We start from the raw sequence: 16,816 nt of genomic DNA on the forward strand, positions 1-16,816 counted from the left end.
TAGGATTGGAGGTTAATGAGCAGCAAGTACAGGTTTTTGGGACATGTATCAAATAGTTCATCCTTTTTTTTGCTGAGTAGTAGTCCATGGTATGGATGTACCACAGTTTGTTAACTCTTCACTTAGTGTTTCCAGTTTTGGGCTATTAAGAATAGAGTTACCATGAAAATTCATGTATAGGTTATGTAAACATAAACCTTTGTTTTCCAATATCCTTTTATTATCCTTTTACCTCCTCCATCCTCCACCAAATATGCCTGAAATCCAGGAGTTATATTTTCTTTGCCTTGTCTCCTAAATCCAGATCAATATATAAGGGAATTACCAGAGAAGTACATTTATGTAATTCTGTCCTTAGCAGTGATATACTAGAATTTTCAGAGAAGTTGGCCATTGGAATTTCATGAATATGGACAGGTCTTGACCCACACATTAATTGTGACAAGATGTCCTTCAGTGTTCATACAGAAAGCATCATGGAAGGGGGGTGGTTGACCCATATCCTTCTGTTCTACTGACTTTGGGGATCTGCTGACACCTTTACACCCTCAGCATGAACTTCTTTTATTCTATTTCCACATCAGGTAGAATGAAGACTTTCTAAGAAAATAAACTGTTGGGAACCCAAAGCCATGTCCTGCACTTAGGTGGCTGAGGTGTCCCAGTTGTCTGCTCTTGAAATGCACCTTAGATGCCTGCATTGACTGATACTGGGCTAGCATCCTGACTTTATAGATTTTCATTTCTTGGAAGCATGACCTTTTCAAGGGGGAAGAATTGCTAAGTGATTAACAGTGTAGGTCAAGGGCAGACAACCTGGGTTAGAAATCTAACTCTTTTGGGTATCAGCAGTGGGACTTTGGAAGAAATTCTATCCCCTCTTTTGTGCTGAGGTTTGTCATTTGTCAAATGGGCATAATAATATTTACCGCATACAAGTGTTATGAAGGTTAAATGAGATAGCATGTGTAACTTTAGAAAATGTTTGCAGATAGGAAGCACTCAGTACATCATCAGCACCAACATCATTATCATCAACCATATATTGGAAGCGTTGAAGACTCCCAGGGCTCCTTCTTTCCCTCAAGGGCCATTTGCTTCCTCATAACTTTGGTTGTCCCTTCTTTGTGTGGACTCATAAGCCTTGGGGTGGGTGGCTTCTCAGTTTAGCCCCACAACTCCACTGCTCAGATCTGTGGAGTGTACCAACTTTTGGCCCTTCTGAGATCTGCATTAGATCCTAAAGGAGCTATTCACTCTTTTCTCAGGGCCGGCCCTGCACCCAGCTCATGTAACATCTGGGAGACCAGCCTGTAATTGTGCTCTTGGTAGTGACTCTCCTCTAGGGTCACGTGTTACTCCCTCTGCTCCACCTCTTCCTACACAGCAGGCACTCATCACAGGCTGCCCAGCCTGGGCTCTGCTCTCAACTTGCATGCCCCTAAACCTCTGGGGGTTTCTCCAGTGGGAGGAGAACAGTTTCCAGTTACTAGCATCCTCACCTCCTTTTCTTCCAGCATCTTCCACAGGTCTTTTCTCTCCAACCAATCCAGACTCACTGCCCTTTGTTACTTCCTTCAACTCAGGGATTTGGGTTTTCTTTGCACGTAGCAGGGAGCATTCTGTACATTTTGGGGTGGCAGTTCTTCATCCAGATCCTATAAGGTCCCCTCATTCTCACTAGCCAGCAACTCCCTAAGGCTGAAATGCATTCATCTTCCTGTCTTGCTAAGACTCAGTAGAATGCCTTTATATAGCATGTCAATATTTATTAAGTGAATGCCTGAATAAATGATGAGTTTCTTGAAAGCACTGGGAGAAATGTCCTGCTAACATGGATTCCTGCTGCAACCTAGGGATCAGCCTTCTGCTGGAAAGTTGGCTCATAATCTTTGCAGTACTCCTTGGCTGCTGATTTTCCAACCGTGGCTTTACACCTGTTTCATTTTACAATATTTATTGGGAAAGCATTTTAGTTACTTATTATAGTCAGATATCATCCGTGACAAGCCATTTTCCTTGAATTAGCCCGGTGAGAAATATTTCTAAAGGCATTAAATGAAATCATCCAGATGCTTCCTGTGGCTAGCTGGACCCGGCAGCCACGTTTTGTCCCTGGACTTGCACAAAGAGTGGACTGTGTTTTTAGTTTACTCCAAGCAGCAAAGCTGCTGCTAATTCTCATGCTAGTAAACAAGGCTTTAACAAATTCTAGCAAGCAAAAGTAACAGGGGAATTTACAACTGTGTTTTCAGTAAATTAAGTGAGATAATACCATGCCCACCTCATAGTAATCAGCCAGTAAATGCTAACTGTTATAACTACCAAGAATTGTGGCAGATAAATGACACCAAAGATAGATGGGGGGCAGGAGGGAAGTATATTTTTAAGGATTAGTGGAAGATAAGGTCACATAAACACTTTGTTTGAAGTTAGGAATAAGGAAAATAATGCTGAAAAGAGAAGGCCATTTAATAAAAATTAGAGGGAGGAGTGCCTGGGTGGGTCAGTTGGTTGAGCATCTGTCTCTTGGTTTTGACTCAGGTCATGATCTCACGGTTTGTGGGATAAAGCCCCGTGTCAGGCTCTGTGCTGACAGCATGAAGCCCGCTTGGGATTCTCTCTCCCTCTTTCTCATTGCTCCTCCCCTATTCATGATTTCTCTCTCTCTCTCAAAATAAACATTTAAAAAATTAAAGGGATAAAAATAGAGGAGCTAGAAGAATTGAGAGAAAACTAAGAATGTGCATTTCATAATGAGTGTATAAAAACATGAATTACATGCTTATGCACTCATCCTGGAAAATTTCCCACACTTAATCAAATCACATTGTTTCCAACTGTGCTTCTAAAAACTTTGAGATACACTAAAACAATATCTCCAAAAGTGTTATAAGTGGAAAATTGTGATTACATCCTTACATAATTCTTTCAAAGGTTTTTGAGTAGATGCAGAAATCCCCGTTGACACATAAAGTTATGAAGCATGTACTACTTAGCTCTGTGATTCCATCCTGGCTTTGTTTTTTTTTTTTTTTTTTTAACATTTATTTATTTTTGAGACAGAGAGAGACAGAGCATGAACGGGGGAGGGGCAGAGAGAGAGGGAGACACAGAATCGGAAGCAGGCTCCAGGCTCTGAGCCTGTCAGCCCAGAGCCCGACGCGGGGCTCGAACTCACGGACCGTGAGATCGTGACCTGAGCTGAAGTCGGAGGCTTAACCGACTGAGCCACCCAGGCGCCCCGCCATCCTGGCTTTGAAATACCACTTGTGATGTTATCAAGATGCCTAAGCTCATGGGGCTTGTATAAGGAAACTTTCATTAACTCTAAGATCTGGACCCTTCTCCCCAAATACCTGGGGCTTCCTGATGCCACTATTTCTTTGCTTTTGTTATTAAATAAGAAAATGCTGATTTTGACCAGCTATAAACTTAGTTATCAGCTTTGGTTTTAGTAAAGCCTTTCAAAGTAGTGTTTTATTCTTATTAATTTTAGATATACCATCATCTTTTATAACTTGAGTTTGTAATCCTGGAAATAGAATTTTATAGCATGATGCCTCTTAATGATTATCTTTTATTCCTGAGTGAATAGAATGCTGATTCTTACACAGCCTGTGATCAGTAGTGGTGGTCTTGGAGGGAGAAAAATTTAACATGATCTTAGCAGCCAGCTGTGCTTGGCTGTCAGCTGAGAGAGAGCCGTGGACCAGGTTGTTGGTGTTTTCTTTTTAGTTAAAAAAATTTTTTTTTAGTTTTTTAAAAGCAATTTTATTGAGGTATGATTGACATGGAAAAAGCTGTACATATTTAGTCTGTACAATGCAGTGTATTTGGGGATATGTGTACACCCGTGAAACATCCCCACCTTCAAGGACATAGACATATCCATCATTTCCTTTCTACTTACCCCTGTTGTTATTGTTTTAGTTGTTGTTATTATTTTGTTTGTATGTGGGTGTTGTTGGAGCACTTAACATAAGATGTACCCTTACCAGAGTATTTTAAGTATGCAACACAGCATTGTTAGCTATGAGCACTATGCTAGATAGTAGCTCTCTCCAATGAGGTTTTATTAGAGTGAGATTGAAGGGCAATCCAAATGGAAGAAAAGGTAACCACAACATAGAATTTCCAACAGGGACTGCTTAGGTGGCGGCCTGGGATAGTGCTGGTGACACTGTGGGGAGTAGCTCAGTGATCACATCTGGCTGAAGCAGATATAAATGAGGACCATGAGGGACAGTGAGTTTGGAGCTTATTTTTCCTTGAGTTGGAGATGAAGGCATGGCTAGATGACGCCTCCCTACCTCCATCCAGCAAAAAGATGTCAGTGTTTTACTCTAGCAAAAAGCTAGAAAGGAAATGAATAATATTTTGCTTTAGAAGTATACCTCTGAGATAGTGTATGGGATTCTTTAATCAATAAATCCCAAGCATAAGCAGTTGTCATAAAGCAAGATAATTAGTAAACTTTCCTAGCTAACTTATTCCATAGTACAAGGAAAATTGTAATCCCCCACCCCCCGGATTTATTTGCTGGTGAGAGCCAATTATATTTACATGTCTCACTTGCATTAAAATATCAGTAACCAGTAACTTTTTTTTTTTTTTTTAAATCAGGGAAACAATGACAAACATTTAGAAACATTTTTTCAGAGGTTCACAAAACACAGTATTAAATGAAAATCAAAGACCCTTATAGTTTATCTCAGTGGATTAAAATTAATGTGAAATTACCTTTTGGACACTTACCCTATCTTAGCAACATATTATTTAGCACAAACAACTTTCTTGCTTTGGATTTAGAAGCAGTGCTTAAATAGAACTGCTAATTGACACTTAGTGAAAAACAATTTATGATACATTTTATTTTCTTGTTGCTATAAAACTGGTTTAAAATAATGACACTCATGAAAGGATATGACCCAGACCATAAAACGTACTTATTAGAGTTGTTTGATAAATCATGAAGGGTAGATTCTCACCTCTTAATAAGTGTAAGACACAGCAATGTGAGAGCAGGACAGAGATGGGGTGTGGCAGGTCTCTAGGCTGCTTGTAGTGTTTGCTTACACTGTCTCTTTGTCCCTCTCCCTCCTTCTGCCTCCCCCTCCCCCCCTTCTCTTTCTCTCCAGGTGTCAGAAAACAGTGTGTTTCTGAATGCCCAGACTCCCTTATGTCTCCTGTTCTTTAGTATCCTGTCTGGTGTCCAGTGAAGCTTGTGTCAGGGTGGGAACAAGATCCTGTCCAGGGATCCTATCTGGGTTCTGACAGACCCAGAAGATGGAAACAGCATCCCTCACTGGAAATAGCCTTCCTGAGGCCACAGTGGTACAGGAACCTCATTTATATAGTCATTCCTTCATTTGTTCTTCTGCTTTTCTGTTTCTCAGAAGTGCTTTGAGCATCTCTAATGCCTCTAGCCCTGTGTGGGGTGGTGTGAACTTAATAGAGAATGCAGAAGACATGGTCTCCACCCTCATGGAGCTTGCAGATGAGAAGAAGAAGTGTGCTCAGTGCTTAGATGGGAGGAGTATAGAGTACCATGGCGACACAGAGCAGAGAGAAAGTTTCCAGGAATGGGGGACTCTGGACTCCACAAGAGATAGGGTGGCAGGTCGTGGGACACCTGAATCCCCTAAGGGACTTGTAAACCCAATGGAATGGTGTTTCACTGGTTACAAAACTACCATCAAGAGGGTTCTAGGCCAAGGAAATACTAGCCACTACAGCCTCAAGGAGGTATGGAGGTGCCTAGAGCACCAGTGAATGAGCAGAGGTTTGGGGCAGGTGGAAGAAGCTGCCAGAGTTGGGACCTTTGAGATCAGGGTCAATTGGCTGAGACCCCGGCAGGCCTGTCCCTTGGATGGGATAACTGGGCAGCCACTCTGGGCTTTCAAAATTTGTGTTTAACAGTATCCCAAGGGTATAAAGGAAGATGTCAACAGTATAGCCTCCTTTCAAGTGTGTTACGTCGGGCAGCCTGAACTCCGGTGGAGTTGCCTGGCAGTCCCATACCATCCTGGGAATGGCCTTGACCACAGTGGTGTATGGTGGATGCTATCATGGGTGGGTTTTGCTCATTGCCTGAACAGAAAGAAAACGGCCAGTTGTACCCCAGCAACCTCAGTTCAGGGAGCAGGTAAGACCTGTCACACACTGGAAGTCCCAGCTGGGGTCCAGAAGGCCCCGAGAGAGATGCATCTGGGAATCCCTCTCCCTTTTCACCATAATGTCACATAATGTATACCCTCTTCTGCTATACAGCCAGATGCTTTTTAAGGAAAAGAAGCCATGGGAGAGACTTGAATATGAGAGATTGACCTATTGCCACAGAAGAATACTATCCTTTGGGCACAGTTTACAATATGGGGACAGTTTACGATTATTCTGAGATTTTGGAGTTGCACTAACTTAGTTTTTCTCCAGTAGCTGGTGAACGGGTCCACTCCTGACCCATAAAGAAGCCATATTTCTTTGTATACATGAGTATAGTTAAGTAATTTTGTAACTTTCACAATTTGTATAATGGAATATTATGCATCTCTTAAAATAATAATTTAGGTCTATACTTAATAACTTAGAAAGTTGTCTGTGATACTTGAGAGGGAAAAAATCAGGTCCCAAATCTTTAAGTCTGCTTTGATTCTATTTATGTAAAATTGTGTGTGTGTATACTCATAAAAAGTCTCAATAAGTGTTCACCAAAATGTTAACATGGGTTATCTTTGGGTGATGCTATCAGGTAATTTTTTTTCACTTTCTCCTTCATGCCTTTCTGGATTGCCTTAAGATATTTTGACAATGAGATTTATTTTTTATAGAAGCTATTTTTCATTTTGAAAAACAAAACAAAAACTTGTTAGTAACTTTTGGTAGTTAGGGTCATTATTTGCTAAATTTTCTCCAGATTATTCTTTTGTTTTCGTAGGAAGCCAAAATCCTTTTTGAGAGATGGATTGCATAGTTGAACAGTTTCTATAAGCAGATTTTATCTCTTGCTGAGATGCTACCTGGTAACTTCCAACAGCCAAACATGCTACATGACCTATAACTTCCCCACGTGAAGAAACGATCTTTCTTTGACATCAGTGGGGCAGACAATCCAGGAGTCCTGAAACCATGACCTTTCTTATGGACTAGTAACTGAATTCCTCAGAGATACGAAGGGAAAAAATAACTCTTGAAAGCTGTTGATACTATTTTAAATTCTTTAAAGGTAGGGGACAGACTGAGTAAGTAATCAAAGGAAGAGGCGGGAATTTGAAGAATACTGCTTTTTGGGTAAGGAATGACAACAGGTTAGGTTTAATTTGCTTCCTAGCCCATTCACATTTATTATGGGAAATTTGGAGGTCAGAGTCATAGCATAACCTTTCCAATGAATATTGCATACCAGGCTGTCAGCAGCCGGTGTATCAGAGAGTCTTTGGGGGGTTGGTGGTATAAAACAAAGACCTAATCAAAAGCAGAGTGGAATTAAGTATATGAGAACACCATCCTTTCCTCTCTTAGCCTGGGTAGCAGACAGCACGTTTATTGAGTGAGAAGGAAGTATTAAGTACCAAGTCCAGCTTGCCATGGATATTCCGGTGTAGAGTTACAGGATATTGGAAGAATTTTTTTTTTAATTTTAACATTTATTTATTGTTGAGAGACAGAGAGAGCACGAACAGAAGAGGGGCAGAGAGAGAGGGAGACACAGATCCGAAGCAGGCTTCAGGCTCTGAGCTGTCAGCAAAGAGCCCAACGGGGGGCTCAAACTCACACACCATGAGATCATGACCTGAGCTGAAGTCGGACGCTTAACCAACTGAGCCACCCAGGAGCCCTGAAAATTGTTTTTTAATCTAAAATGTGTTTAGGGGGCGCCTGGGTGGCGCAGTCGGTTAAGCGTCCGACTTCAGCCAGGTCACGATCTCGCGGTCTGTGAGTTCCAGCCCCGCGTCAGGCTCTGGGCTGATGGCTTGGAGCCTGGAGCCTGTTTCCGATTCTGTGTCTCCCTCTCTCTCTGCCCCTCCCCCGTTCATGCTCTGTCTCTCTCTGTCCCAAAAATAAATAAAAAACGTTGAAAAAAAAATTTAAAATGTGTTTAGTAGCACCTGGGTGGCTCAGTCGGTTAAGCGTCTGACTTCCGCTCAGGTCATGATGTCGTGGTCTGTGACTTTAAGCCCCGCATCAGGCTCTGTGCTGACAGCTTGGAGCCTGGAGCCTGCTTTGGATTCTGTGTCTCCCTCTCTCTCTGCCCCTCCCTTGCTCACAGTCTGTCTGTCTGTCTGTCTCTCTCTCTCTCTCTCTGTCTTTCTCTATCTCAAAAAATAAACATTAAAAAAACATAAAATGTGTTTAGAGTTTCCTAAATTCGGTTTAGTATTTTATGATTGAATTTTCTAGAAGAGTCAGGTAAATCCTGGGTCCTACCTGTATGCTGGGCATTATCCAGAGTGATGTAAGAACAAGTGTCTGCTTCACACAGTTCAGACGTAAGTCCTGGCTGGTTCTCCAATCTCCTTCTCTTCCACACTTGCTTTTGTTGGCTGGTCTCAGCTGCACCAAGCCCCAGCACGCCAGTCTCCTTTGCTGTTCTTTAAACACACGGAGCATGGTTTGACTTTAAGGCATTTGCCCTTTTCTTTCCCCTGTCTAGACCTCAGCTTGAACACCATCTAGCAGAATGACCTTCTCTATAAAGATAGCACTCTACTCGCTATCCAGTCTGGTGCCCCCTTTACTTTGCTTTATTTTTTATATAGCACTTATTCCAACCTAACATACTGTGTATTTCCTTGTGATTCATCTACCCCTATCATAATGTCAGCCCCCTGAAAATAACTATCATCTGTTTTGTTCACTACAGCGTTCCTAGCCCCTAGAACAGTGCCTGCTATGTAGGAGATAATAGATTTTTTGTTGAATGAATGTACAGAATGCTTGAACTCAGTTTACCCAATGGACATGCTCCTGAGCAATTGTATATGTATTAATTATTATAGATGGAAACATATTTTAAATGCTTTAGGAGAACCCTGTTGTTGAAATGAATCCTATCTTTCATCAATCCTTTAAAAGAAATTTGAATTCCCAGTTAGCCTTTTGTTTAGACCCAAGTTTTAGAGTTACATTTTTCCTTCAAGCAAGATCTACCTATGTATGGCTGTGTGCATGTTGGAGAACATTCCAAGGGTCATCTGAACTTATATGTGCTTTCTGTACAGATGATCAGAATCACCACCATGATTCCACACCATGATAGGTGTGTTTTTTTGGTCCCTAATGAAGACCAATAGAACTGAAGGACTCGGTGGAAAATACTACCTGGAAGGAGGGATGATATTAAAATATTGACAGCCATTGTGGCCACACTTGCTGTGTCAACCCTTTAGTTGATGGATCTGGGAAAGCTGACAGAACAGGGTAGCACAGGTGCCTCAAGGCTGACCACTGGCCAGGGGGAGGAGTTTGCAGATTGCTCAGACATTGTGCCTGTAGATTTTATTTATTTTATTTTATTTTATTTTATTTTATTTTATTTTATTTTATCTTATCTTATCTTATTTTATTTTATTTTATTTTATTTATGCCACATATCCCTACTTGGCTGTAAGGTCCTCCTGGCTTGGGCAGGAATTACCTGCGTGGTGCCTGTATCTGATGGGTGCTTAATTAACATTTGGTCAGTGAATTCACTATGTGAGACAACTTGATGAGAAAATCTGACTTGGAAGTGTTTTTTCCATCCATGGAGGTGGTTTAGTGCTGGCACAGTGAGGGTTTTCTTACAAGAGCAGCTTGTGGGGCCCCCAGTTCTTTCTTTCAATCACCAGGAAAGAGTAGGAATAGGGTCTGGATAGGCAAATACAAGTTGTGTGGAGTCTGAGCAGCTTACAATTTGGGTGGCCCTTTGTGAGAGAACAAATATGCAGTTAGGCACAGGGTCTGGGCAGTAGTCTGGAAGCTTAGGTTTCAGTAGTTTGACAGCCAGTCTGCTTCTGGGGCTGCGAGCTTTCCAGGCTCAGGGGGCTGGCTTTATTAGGGGACTCCCGAGGTGGGCTCACTGAAGGCCTGTTTGCAGGGAGGATGGGGCACTCCCTGGGAACAAATTTGTCCTAAGAAGGGGTCAGGCCTACTAATAACAAGGCCCTAGTTATCAGAGGACCAATTCTGAGAAGAATGGGAGGACTTTTTCTCAGAACTGGTTTCTCTCTGGCTCTATACTATATTGCAGCCCAGAGTGGCACCCCCGGTACCCAGGGGTGATGTCCCGAACGTGACAGGAGAGTTGTCCTCCCACCTCCATAAGAAGTGGGCTTCAGTCCCCAGAGTGCTGGTGTCACCCAGAGGTGGGGACAGCTTGACACCGACCCAGAGACCATGGTCTGGGCATCTCATCACCTCATAGATAGCGGTGGAGGCTGGCAGACTTTATAATAACAGCTTTGGTTGCCCTTCATGGGGCACATTCATGCTGGGTGTCTTCAAATATATTCTCTCTCATTCTTACAGGAGGCTTGCAAGGTGAATATCATTAACTCCGTGTTACAGGTGTAATTGGATGATGGCATATTTGCTCACACGGCACTTACTGCACAGAGACAACATAAATTATTTTCTCCAGCTGATTTGAACCTCTTCATGAGTCCCAACCCCGCTGGGTAGCACAAAACTGAGTTCTCCCAATTAACAACACCTCAGTCTCTTCTGGTTTATGGTCCCTTTCCCGTTTAAACAGTCAAGGTTTTCTAGTTAAGTTCCCTATCAGGGCTGTTTTAATTAGTCTCTTTTGGATAACTCATTCTTCCTGATGATAGGGTACTCTTGCAGAGTTCCTCATTTCCCCCTTCTCCACAAAGATAGTCCTGTGTGCTGGCAGGACTCACTGGCGTTGCCCAGTCAGGCCATGGGACTTCTGGACACTCACTGTTCTACCCCATGGGCCAGGCAATCAGGGAGGGTAAATGGATCCGTCTGCTCTCCGTCTTCGAGAGTCACAGGTGTTGCACACTGTTGAGGGCTGGTCATCTGTGCTGTTGTGAAGTTTGTAGGGGGGTGATCACTCAGCACCTTTGTATCTATGCCTGGGCTTGTGGAAACTTCTGGATCCTTGGATGCCACACATAGGCCATGGGGAGACTGCAGAGCAACGTTGGCTCACCCCATCTGGGAGGAACACTGCAGTGACTCCCACTCTCTCTGGCTCTCTCTGGCTCCCTCTTGCCCTGATCCCTGGGGCTGGAGAGGGCCATGGCTTCCGTTGTCTCTGTGTTACTTTGTGCGTTCTCTCCCTGTTGGCATATAGTGTGACCGTCTGATATGGCCCAGTGGTCTTCCAAGTCCTCTTCCGTGTGTCCCCTCAAAAACATCTGGAAAGCTATGACTGCCTTTTCAAGTTGATATCAGATGTTTTTCATCTAAATTAAAGAGTTGCAAAGGATGTAATTTCTGGCATACTGTAAATACTGACATTTTAGAATACAACCGTTACAGCGCTCTTTTACATTTACTCAGTGGAGTCTAAATACCAGAGTGATTTAATACCCATGGTTCAAAAAACACATGAACAAGCTCTTTTTTAACAGTTGGAAGTTTCACAATGTTTCTTTTTCTCCTTGAAATTGTATTTCCATTTCACTTCTCCCGCAGAACTTTAGCCTAATGTGATATATTTTTATGCTTGAAAGTCTTTTATTAATCACCCTATCATTCCTCAACTATATATATACATATATATATACGTATATATATATATGTATATATGTATGTATATATATATATATATATATATACACATATTTTTTTTGGTCATATTTTTTGGTCATCACAGCATTCTGTTAGAAAATTGTTGTGGGTTAAATTCCAACAGAATTATTATTAACACAACATTGATCAAAACAATATATATACATACACATGTTACATATTTTATGGTTAATTATTAAACATAAAAATAATTGTGCTCGAAATGTATCTCTTAATAAAATGGATGGGAGGATTGTTATGGCAATTCTGGTAGGCTTTGCAGACACTGATATTTCAGTGTCCTTTTGTCTGTTGCCTGGAGGTTTTATGCCTTAAGGAAATGCATCTTAGTAAGGTTTGAGGCAGCTTCCTTTCTTTGAGTTGTCTATCTTCCTCTGTGGAGTGAGGGAGGAAGGAGATAGGAAACTGTAGCAGATATAACATTGATCCCCTATAACTCTCCATATCTGGGGTGCTTTGGACAGTGAGAAGTTTCTGGAAGTTTAAAGACCACTATCCCCAGCCCTGGCTCTTGCCTGTTTTGAAGGGGTGTTTGAAGGGGTGGCCCCAAAGTCTTTACCTTCTTCTCTGGGACACTAAATCTCATGCAAAGTATTCAGGCTTTAGAAGACAGCAAGACAATACAAATGCAAATAACTGCTTTAAAAATGTCAGTAGGAAAAAAAAATGTCAGTACATTGCCTGCGTCATAGAGATGAGGAAATTAAGGCCTGGAGATGTTAAAATAGGTCAAAATATGTAGTCAGTTGGTAGCAAAGAAGGAATTTGACTTCAGGTCTGGGATCCTTTCTGTTAATGGATCATGGTTTCCAAGCTAGCCTGTGGATAGCTGCATCAGAATCATGAGTCTTTTTTTGTTTGTTTGTTTTTTTAAAATTTTTAATGTCTATTTATTTTTGAGAGAAAGCAAGAGAGTGAGAGAGCGCGAGTGTGAGCAGGGGAGGGGTGGAGAGAGACAGAACACAGAATCAGAAGCAGACTCTAGGCTCTGGGTTGTCAGTACAGAGCCCAACATGGGGCTTGAACTCACAAACTGTAAGATCATGACCTGAGCCAAAGGCAGATGCTGAACTGACTGAACCACCCAGGCACCCCAGGGAGCACCCTTTTCTTGTAGCAGCTTCTGCATGGGGCTGCTTTTAAAGCACCTGCCCAGAACTCTGGGGCTTTCCTGTGAGAATCTTTGTGGCCTTTGAAAGTCAGTCTGGAGCAAATTCAGGATCTTGATGAGACTGGCTGCCATTTGTCTTCAGTATGGAGAATGGAATGGCTTGCTGTGAACCGATTTCTTTTCTTTCTTTCTTTCTTTCTTTCTTTCTTTCTTTCTTTCTTTCTTTTTTAAATAAGTGTTTATTCATTTTTGAGAGAGAGAGAGAGACAGAGCAGGGGAGGGGCAGAAAGAGGGGGATGGAGGATCTGAAGCAGGCTCTGTACTGACAGCAGGGAGCCCAATTTGGGGCCCAAACTCATGAACCCACAAGATCATAACCTGAGCTGAAGTCAGACGCTCAACCAACTGAGCCACCCTGGTGCCCTCAACCCATTTCTTTGTTAACATCCTCAGTGCCTATGGGCAAAAGGCAGCATCTTCTCCTGTACTTCTCTCTGGACCCTCTCCATCACTGGGTTTCCTCTGTAGCTGTTCTAACTTTGATAGTCCTGGAGGTAAATTCCCTTCCTCACAGGGCACCTGAGAGGGAGGGTTAAGTTGTGTACTGACAGTCTTTGGGTTTTCTTCTTGGATGGAAAGACCTTGAGGAAAACCTGGTATCATCAATAGTCACCACGCTCCAAATCCAGCTCTGTGCCTACATTGTGCTTCAAGCACAGTTTGGGAGAACAGGGTTCACACACGCCTCTTTCTAGCAAGGTGCTGCTAGAAACAGTTTTCATAATCCAGCAGGGCCAGAGGGTGAGTATTACAACAGAGGGAGAGACAGGAGACCTATTTATCACTGTGTTGTCACTTTGAGGGAAAACAAGCTTTATTCCTGCTTGCCATGAGGCCTAGATGGATGTCAATTGAGTTACTAAATTTCTATCTGAAAAATTGTGCCCAATACAGGAGGCTTCAGGGGACATCCATAATGGGAAACAGCAGCAAAGCAGTAAATATCAGGCTGTGGTTCTCTCCCAGGCATGCTGACTCCTGCTCCGATGCACACACTTGTTTCCCCATCTTTTTTTGGAGGTGGTCCCTGGACCTGGGAATCCGAGGGATCGTCCCCACAATACTTTAAGACTTCATTGATTCTCTCCTGCCAAGTGTGCTAATGAAGCTCAAGTCCTACAGCAGAGCGCCACCCTCCCTCCTCATCAACTCCGTTTCACTCTCTCCCTGCCAACTCTAGCAATTGACTCATGAGAAATCCCGTTAGAGGATTTTTTTTTTCTCGTAAAACACACGCACTCCACACCTCATAAAGGTTGCAGAAAGGTGTAGTAATGGTCTGGCAGACATCTACCCAGTGAGACAAATTTTCCGTTGTGAAAGCTACTACTCCTTAATTTAGTCTGAATGTAGAAAGCACAGAATTCCTTACCTGACTTTGTCAAAGTTGCTAGGATGAGACATAGAAATTGGATCTTGGGAGTGCAGTGGATTTGGTACTGGGTCTCATTAAGGGCATTTAAATTTTTGGTATGTCAACCTTTCAGTGGGAGACTGAAGAAGATCCATAAGGAATATTCAAGGTTCGGACCATTAAAGCTGTGATTTCCTTTAAACATGAAGCTTTGGGTGTAATGGACATTTTTGTCCATCCAGCAAAAATTCCCCATCCTCAACGGGAAGGGGAGAGTAAATACTCAAGGGTTTATTCTCAACCTTAAGAAATAGTCTAATTTCAGCTCTTTTACCTGAAGATATGGGAGTGACTCTGGTCACAAAGGGTAATCACTGTCCCTAACATCACAGGGAGTCCTGTGATGCCCTCCGCTACTCCTCACCAGCGTCTCTCAGAATGCCTAATGCAAAGAATAGTTTCTTGATTTCTTTGTACCATTAGGCAGTGCCTCCTTCATTCCTTCAATCATACATTCGTTCAATAAGCTACTGCTGTGCTATGTGAGCAAAACAGGCAGGTCTCTGGATTACAAGAGGGGGATTGCCCTCTGGGCAAGAGGGGGATTAGGGATGCGTGGGGAGGTGATCCCAGAGTCCCATGGAGAGCAGATGGTGGCTTGAACCAAGACCCAGATGCTACCAGTGGTTTAGCAAGCGGCACACAGATTTGTAGTATAGTTAGAAGACACCATTAACAGAACTCAGTGAGGAATTGGAGGCGGAAAGATGGTCCACTAGTGTCCAATAAAAGCAGCTTGGAGGACGCAGGTTCATGAGATCAGGCAGAGCACACACAGATTTCTTTTTCTCCTGCAGCTCCAACCATTCTTTGCCAGTTTTCTTTGTTTCTGTTACTTTTTATATCCTTTAAATATTGAGGCTCTCAAGCAGTTTATCTTTGGCCTCCTCTTCTCCCTGTGTGATTTCTTCCACATCTTGGCTTTACTATAAAGCAGATAGCTCCTAAAGCCATGTAGACAGAGCCCCATCTCCGTATTTCCCACCAAACGCTGGGATGCTTCTTAGGCATTTGAACTTCAACGTGTTGAAAATTGAACTCCTCTTCTCCCTCTGCCGTCTCCTACTACCCCAATGCCTGTCCTTGAATTTGACCTGCTCCTGTGTTCTCTACCTTGGTCACTGGATCACTAGCCTGCTGGTCCCCCAGATCTGTATCCTGGGGATCATCTTAGACCTTTCTTCTTCTCTCAGGGCTCTCTTTTTATCACTGTATTTTATTGCTTCTCTAGCTTATATATTTCTCATCCATGTCATTGCTAAGCTGAGCCCCCATGTCTTTCAGCAGTTCCCTCAGTCAGTATTGATCCCTTCTAGTCTGCCTTCTGTGTGCTCCCAGACTGATCTTATTCTCTCCTCTAAAGCTGGGGGATGGCTTGCTTCCTTTAGAATGAAGCCTTTTGCACAGTGTTTTAAATCCTTCCATAACGTTCTTCCTGCTGGCAACAATTTCATCGCATCTGTTCTTCAGGGAAGTCATTTCTGCCTCTCGTTCACACCTGTCTCATGACCCTCCTGTCTTTGTGTCCTGAGTTGAAAGGCCTCCTCCTTCTTCCTTCTTCACTTGACTTGTGTGCTCCCTTCTAATCCATCTAATCCTTGCTTTTCTCAGAACCTTCCCTGAGCCCTCAGGCTGATGCAGGTCCCCCTTTTCTGTGTTTTCTTACCCCATCATTAGGCACTTTATACCCTGTGCTGTCACTGTAAATTCTCTTGTCTGTGTTCCCTACCAGGCTGCAAGCTCCTTGAGAGCATGGACTCCTCCTCACTTTCTTCTGAGAGTACACAGAAGCACCAAGAACATGGCACTGTTAACCACTAATAAATTTAGTTGAATCAATAAACAAATTGTTTTGTGTGCATTTTTCAGTGAAGATCTATGAGAAAAGTCTATAAGCTATGGTTCTGACTTTTTTCTTTTAATAATACTTATTAGTTATTTATGCCATTCAAATCGATTACAATGAAGATACAGAAAACTTTAGCTGAATCTAATCTCAGCTATGAAGGATAAGACTTTGAAATCCAGTCATACTTCTGGAAATTACAGACACTCATTAACTAGTGTCCTCTCTTAATTTTGGAAGAGCATCCCATTAGAAAAATTTTTTTACATTCACTGTAGGAGTGTATAGGAGTATAAACAGCTTTCTAAAACATGGATATTAAGCAACATTGGTATGTCATTTTATTTATCTATCTATTTATTTATTTTTATTATTTTAGAGAGATAGAGAGTGAGAATCTTAGCAGGCTGTATGCTCAGCATGGAGCCTTACACAGGGCCTGATTCCATGAGTCTGGGATCATGACCTGAACTGAAATCAGTCAGTCAGTCAACTGACTGAGCCACCCAGGCACCCTGTTATATCAGTTAATAAGGAAATTATCATCCTGGGAACATTAGGCATGAGAAAACGAGAACAGTAACAAGAAAAGGAAAGAGTTAGGGAGAGCTCTAAATGTTTG

This window comes from Panthera onca, chromosome B3, assembly GCF_046562875.1.
Source record: "Panthera onca isolate mPanOnc1 chromosome B3, mPanOnc1 haplotype 2, whole genome shotgun sequence".
NCBI classification, from domain to species: Eukaryota; Metazoa; Chordata; class Mammalia; order Carnivora; family Felidae; genus Panthera; species Panthera onca.